Here is a 7087-nt window from a genome sequence, read left to right as displayed (position 1 = left end):
TCTTGGAAATGAAGTCCTTGACAAAACGAGACAGGTATGTCATCATACCCAAGAATTGTTGTAGTTCCGTCTTGTTATGTGGTTCAGGCATTTTCTGTAGGTCCCGTACATTCGCCGGGTCTGGTTTTAATCCGGTATATGTGTACAGGTTTCCCAAAAAAGAATATTTCACGGCATTTGATATTGCACTTCTCCGAGTTCAAGGTAAGGCCTTCTTCAGTAGCGAACTTCATGAAATGTCTTAGATTTTCGTCATGTTCCTGCTCTGTCGACCCATATATGGTGATATCGCCAGCTATACCACAAGCACCAGTGCATTTCTCGAGTAGTCTGTCCATCTCGAGTTGGTAGATGTCCTGACTGACACACAAACCGAATGGCAGTCGTTCAAAACAATACCTTCCAAATTGTGTTTGGAAAGTTGTTAGCGGCTGACTTTCAGGGTCGAGCTTTATAGACCAGCACGCAGACTTAGCGTCGAACTTTGAGAAGAATTTTGCTCCTGCAAATCGGTGGTTGAGCTCCTCGACATTTGGAATTTGGTGGTATGGCTGTATGAGAGCTTTGATTAGCGCTCGTGGGTTTAAGCAAAGCCTAATTGTGTTGTCACGTTTGGTGACATAAGTGAGAGAGCTTACCCAGTTTGTGGGTTTGTTGATGCGGCGAATGACTCGTTGCGATTCCATCTTTTCGAGTTCCGATTTGATTTGTCCGCGCTTGGCTATAAGTGTCCTTCTCGGTGGGTCTATGTGGCACGGTGCATTTGGGGTTGACAACAAGCTTGTGAGTGTTCCGAATTTCACCAATACAGTAAAATCTCTAAGTGTATAGATGCATTAGGTCAGCTACACTATTGATGGGTTTGTGCTGGGCTGAGATGGCACAGTTCATTGTCACTACCCTAAGAGCGACTGATGTTGGCATACCCAATATTGCTGCTCCTGGTATATCAACCACATAGAATTGGGTATCCAGCCATGGGGAGTTTCTATACTTGCACCTAAAAGTTGTGGTGCCATAACAGTTTATGCAGACATTGTGTTGAGGTGAGTGATCCGGGCATTGGGTTTCCAGCTTCGTCTATACTCCTAGGGTACATGTTGCGGAATATGCGGATAGGCAATGCATTGCGTGTGTCTCTGAATCTACTTTCAGGTTGAAGGTACGAGTGCCTGGGTGGTCCCTTTGCTTGATGCTTAGATCAACAAATGCCTCATTTCGAGGATCTTTCATGTTTGCTGACTTTCCGCTGTTAGTTTTGATGGAGCTAAAGGTGAGGTTCTCCATTGCTGTGGCTATGTCAGTTATGGCTTTGTCATCGTGTTTGGCGACGCTGTATTTTTTCTTGCCAAACTCCCGTTGTTGGTTATGACTGTTATGCCAGGGCCTTCCTAGTTGTCTCTCGGTGTTGTGCTTCCCTGAGATGCAAACTGTAGCCCAGTGACCTGTTTTTCCACATGTGTGGCATATATCATTTTTGGCAGGGCAGTGTTCTTTGCCAAAACGGTGACTGCGTCCACAATTTTTCCAGGTTTGTCCACGTTTTTGGTCAATCCCTTGCCACTGGTGTGTACCACGGCTTATTGCGGCTATCTGTGGTGATTCCTATAACTGCTGGAGCTGGTTGACATACATTGCTGAAGCCTCGTGTGAACGGGCTAATCTAACAGCTTCCTCGATTCTGCAACCCTTCGGTTTGTTTAACAGTTCCTTTTGCAGTTCAGGTATTGGTGTGCTGGCAATTAGTAACTTGACGAGGCGTTCGTTTAATTCGTCGGCACTGAAATCACATTTTTTTTGTCAATAGTCGACATCTGCTGATGAAGATGTCGGTTGTTTCATTTGGTCTCTGCTGGTATTTTCCGAGTTCCAGTCTACAAACGCGGTGATTTGTTGCCGGTTCTAGCTGCTCCAAAAATGCAGCAAATATTATTTGCGGATCCTTGCGATCATCATCCGACATCAACCAACTATTATAGCCGCGTAAACCTTCTTCGCCGGTCGCGAGAAGTACTAGAAGGGCTTCATCCTCGTGTTTCGTCGCTTTGACGATGAAGTAAAGTTCCATTCGTTGTCGAAATAGTTTGAATGATTCGACAATACATGTCGAACCCCAATCAAAACTAAGGACTTGTGATGAAATTGTGGCCATTGCGATAAGAAAGTGTGAAGAAAAAAAGGAACAGAAATGTTTTCTCAATCATTAAATCATTTCTCTCCGATAGGCTCATAAGAGTAGTGGTAGATGGACAAAAATCGGAGGCCTGCAATATAAATGCTGGAGACCCTCAGGGGTCTATCCTGGGCCCAACTCTCTTCCTGATCTACATCAATGACTTCCCTAAACACATACTTAAATCATTCGTTGACATCTATACTGATGACACGGCCATCTACGGCAACACATCAAAGGCTGTAAATGACAAATTTCTCTCTGATTCTCTCTCCTCTGATCTCGAGCACGTGGTTCAGTGGGGGAAGATGTGCCTGGTTACCTTTAATGCATCCAAAACCAAACTCCTATCCTTACATCATCAACGCTCTGATCCCCAGCTGGCATCAATTTTGATGGATGGCTCTCGTCTGGGTGAGGCCCCGTGTTTTGAAAAGCTTCTGGGTTTGACCTTTACTCCTGATCTGAAATGGAACACGTACATCAAGTCTGTTGACAAGGTCGCTGGAAAGATGGTGGGATCCTTCTACCGCTCCAGAAGATATCTCACTACTGATGCAATTATCTATCTATATAAAAGCCAAGTATGTCCAAGGATGGAATACTGTTGCCATATCTGGGCAGGAGCTGCTAAAAACAGCCTATCCTTCCTTGACAGAGTACAAAATAGACTTCGTAGCTTAGTGGGCGATGCCCTTTTCTCTACCCTGCAACCTCTCTCCCACAGAAGAGACGTTGCGAGCCTATCCTTGTTTTATCGTTATTTCCATGGCAGGTGCTCGTCTGAACTCCAATCTCTGCCCCCCCCTCGCCAATCATTCACGAAAAACACCCGTCTAGCTGAATGCACTGTGAAAAATTTCCCCCACTCTATATCTGTGCCTAAATCAAAACGTGGATTCCATGAACAAAGCTTCTTTCTTAGAACTGCACGCCTGTGGAACTCTGTTACGTCTGCCTGTTTCCCACCGGACTACAACTTGGATGTCTTCAAGTCCAACGTTTACAAATTCCTAATGAACCGCCCCCTTAAGTAAACACTTCATCAAATCTCCACACTAACGTAACGTACTTGCAATAACCCTTATCCCCGAGTGGTTTCCAGGCCTTGATAAGTGGTGATCACTGTGCAAAAAAAAGATAATTTGTGTGGCGTTGGAGGCTAGAAAAAAATTCGTTCAGCATGCGAGAGATTAAAAGAAACGTTTTTTTTTTGCTTTTTCTTACTCGCTGTTTTACCTTTGTTTTTTAATTGTCTGTGACGTCATAAGATTGTGTGTTGTATGATAATACCGCTTGCCAACATGTCATGCTGTGTTGTGCATGGATGTGTAAGGATAAGATTGGAACACGTGTGTTTGGTTGGTAAGAAATTTAGAGATTAAGTGTGATTAAGCGGAGGGAGTACAGATCTACGAGTGAGAGGTACTTGGAAGGAATAGGAAAGGATTTCTGATTTTTATTGGATTATCAGGGTAAGCGCGTACGCAGACCCCACACTTAAAAATAGCACGTCCGAGTCGTCCACATTTGGGAAGATCGCAAAGCTCAACCCAACCGCAGTGCAATGGATGGGCCTCGCTCTGGGGGAACGACCTTAATGATCACCGTTATTCCTACGTAAGGAATTTATTTGCTTACCCACTGAGCAAATTAGGCACAAAGTCGTTTTTTAATGTGGAGAGAGAGGAAGGAGGGAGGGAAAAGGGAACCGGGCCTTAATACGTAAGGTAAGTATAATTTTATGTGGTGCCAACCACGGTTTTTATATCACACTTCTATACTTGCCACCGACAAACACCAATAAAAAACTAAAATACCTCCATATAAGTCTCACCAATATCAGTAGATCAAAACTTTTTCATTCACTAATAACAATAATCTATAACAAATAATTTACTATCATTAAAACTTACCAACATTTTCACAAAATACCTCAATTCTTAACGGAACTTACATTTTACTGTAATATTCAATGTCAACGTCGTTTACATGTGAACAACATAAATTCATAATCTTTTCAATGAGAACAAATACAAACGAATGAAAACTTTTAGAATTCAAACCAAAGCACTAACAAAAACAACCACATATTTATGTAATTAAATCGAACAGTTTTGTATGTCATTAATTGCCACTTCTACAGATTAATCAAGACATTAAAAAATGAAAATATTGAAAGAAAAGAGTTATAATTTACGTACCCGTTATGGAATGAAGTTCTCGGAAAAAATAACTTAATTTGATCAAGTATACATATAATTTTTTACAGAGGAAAATCAAATTTTAATGAAATCGATATATTATCGCAATTTGGCTATTTAGGGACACAAGTAGGGATGGCTTTAAACGAATGATTAACAAAGGACCAAAATGAAAAATATTTTTAAAACTTTGTAAAATAAATGAAAAAACAATTATCTAAGTATTTTTCTGCTCTTGTTTTAAACGATGATTGGAGTTATCTCCCCTTGGTCTTACTCGATCGATCTCATTAAAATTAAATCTTTTCAATGAGAACAAATAAAAAAAACTGCTTGATCAAATTAAGTGATTTCTTTTTTCATGAAAACTTTATTCCATAACGAGAACGTAAAATATAATTTTTTTAATATTTTCATTAATTATAACAAAGCATGGATGAAACAAAATTAAAAATTACGATCTGAAGAGTTATTCCCCCTTACATGAGCAGTAATTTAAAAAATGCCAATAGACGCTATATATTTTTTCATGTTAATCTCTAGGTGCATCAGAATTTTTGACACCCCTACCCCTAACACGAAACTGCGAATAAAATATAAAAAAAACTCGTAATTTCTTTTTAAAAAGTGGGTTGTTTATTTTCTTTATGGATTATACTTCCAAAATAAACTATTAAAGTTGTATAAAAAGTAATAGAAATAGTATTTTTTTATTTTTAAAAACAGTAATGAAATCAAGTAAATTTTACGAGTTAAGTATTTTTCAATTTTTAACTTTAAAAATCTATAAAAAAATTTTCTATTGATTAAACTTTTACGATATTTGCAGGGTCAATGTGAAATTTTATGCTCTTTCCAATAAACTGAATATAATATTTAAGACAAACGGTTTTTAATTCACGCCCTCGCATTTTGAAATGTATATTAAAAAGTAAATAATTAATTTACACACCAAAGTTTTATATATCACAAATTGAAGATAAAAGATCAATAAATAATATATAAAAATTTAAAAAAAAAAGAAGTGTTTTTTAGAAATTTACATGTAAAGTCCAAAGTTTAAAACCCTTTTTTTTAAACCACGTTTTTTTTAGATGAAACCTTGGTCCTTGCTCCTTTAATTGAAAAAAAAATGATCTTAATGTTTAAGGTCTGTATCCATCCTTTTGTATGCTGTAGCGTAATTGATGTGCACGATCTGGCCATTTCCTTTTTAAGGAATGATTTAATATCTGCGTGCACATTATACAGCTCCAAACATCGAAGTATCCAGGAATGAGGTAGACTGTCAAAGGCCTTTTTGTAATCAATCCAGGCCATTGACAGATTTATTTCTCTTCTTCTGCAGTCTTCTAGTATTGTTCTATTTACAAGGAACTGTTGTCTTGTGCAAAGTTTTCCTCGTACACCTTCTCATTTTCGAGGTAATCGCCAGCAACCAGATGGTCGTATGTTGCATCAGCGATTATAACTGTTATCTCTGTCGTTGTAAGGCAGCAGATTGTCGATATTTGTTTGCCATGTGGGTGTCCTCATTTTTTAGAATAAGTGATGTACTTCCTACAGTAAGCCACTCAGGCGGTTCATCATCACTACTGATGATTCTATTGAATGTCTTGGCATAGTGATGATGAAATGTGCTCACTTCTTTCAGCCAGAGATTTGGTTTGTGGTCTATTCCTGGGGTCTTTAAATTACTACATTGAGCGACATTCCTGCAGACAGCTTCCTTAGTAATTATAAGAGCTGTCATCTTTTTCCTTGTTCTTCTCTTTGTTTTCTGATGTAATTTAATGCACTCATAGAGTGGCCTCCAGAAGTGTTCAATTTCCTGAGTTACTGAGGAGCTCACCTTTATTTCTTCTTTAACGAGGCTCCTATAGACCATTCTTGGATTTGTTGCAAAAAGTTTATCCTTTTTCCTTCAAAGTTTTTGGTTTTATTTTTTATTTGTGCAGCTAAGGCTTTTATTTCAGCTAAGGCTTTTATTTCAGCTAAGGCTTTTATTTTAGCTAAGGCTTTTATTTCAGCTAAGGCTTTTATTTCAGCTAAGGCTTTTATTTAAGCTAAGGCTTTTATTTTAGCTAAGGCTTTTATTTCAGCTAAGGCTTTTATTTAAGCTAAGGCTTTTATTTCAGCTAAGGCTTTTATTTCAGCTAAGGCTTTTATTTCAGCTAAGGCTTTTATTTCAGCCTGATGTACTAACATCTTAGCTCTTAGCTGTGCTTTGTCTTGGAGGGAATAATAAGTTTTCAACTTAATTACCTTCTTATTTAGTTTTTTTGCCTGGAGTTTCACAGGACAGGAATTAAGATATCTGGGCAGTTTCCTTTCGGATTTTATTTATTTTCTGTTGGAGTTTTCTTCTCCAAGCTGAATTATATGATTTAGTCTTAATGTTTCCTCTTTTACTCTCTTGGTGTTGAAGTAATAATATACCATGCTGTTTCGTATGTTTTATTATTTATTTTACTCAATGTGGCATAAATGCGAGTGATCCTTCTGAGGCCATCATTGACTTTCGAAACAAGCATCTTGAAGGCTTTATTCATATTAAGTTTTAAATGTCTAGGTCGATCTTCAGCAGCCAGACCCAGTACCATTTATATCCTGCTTACCAGCTCTTCCTCTAGTTCCAACTGGTCCACGTCCAGTGTCACATGTTGGCATGACTTCCCACATTTAAAGAGTATTGGGTTTGTTGGGAGTG

General features: G+C 38.5%; 1 non-coding gene across 1 annotated transcript; it reads right to left on the bottom strand.

The window, feature by feature from the left end:
* Positions 1 to 3643: 3643 nt before the first annotated feature.
* Positions 3644 to 3806, bottom strand: LOC145271648 (U1 spliceosomal RNA). Its single transcript, XR_013866050.1, has one exon. It is a non-coding gene; the product is annotated as a U1 spliceosomal RNA (small nuclear RNA).
* Between the last annotated feature and the right edge of the window lie 3281 nt (positions 3807 to 7087).

The sequence above is a fragment of the Euprymna scolopes genome, chromosome 46, assembly GCF_053919585.1.
Source record: "Euprymna scolopes isolate OS-2025 chromosome 46, ASM5391958v1, whole genome shotgun sequence".
NCBI classification, from domain to species: Eukaryota; Metazoa; Mollusca; class Cephalopoda; order Sepiida; family Sepiolidae; genus Euprymna; species Euprymna scolopes.
Note: the sequence above shows the minus strand (reverse complement) of the source record. Positions and strands in the feature narration are given on the sequence as shown.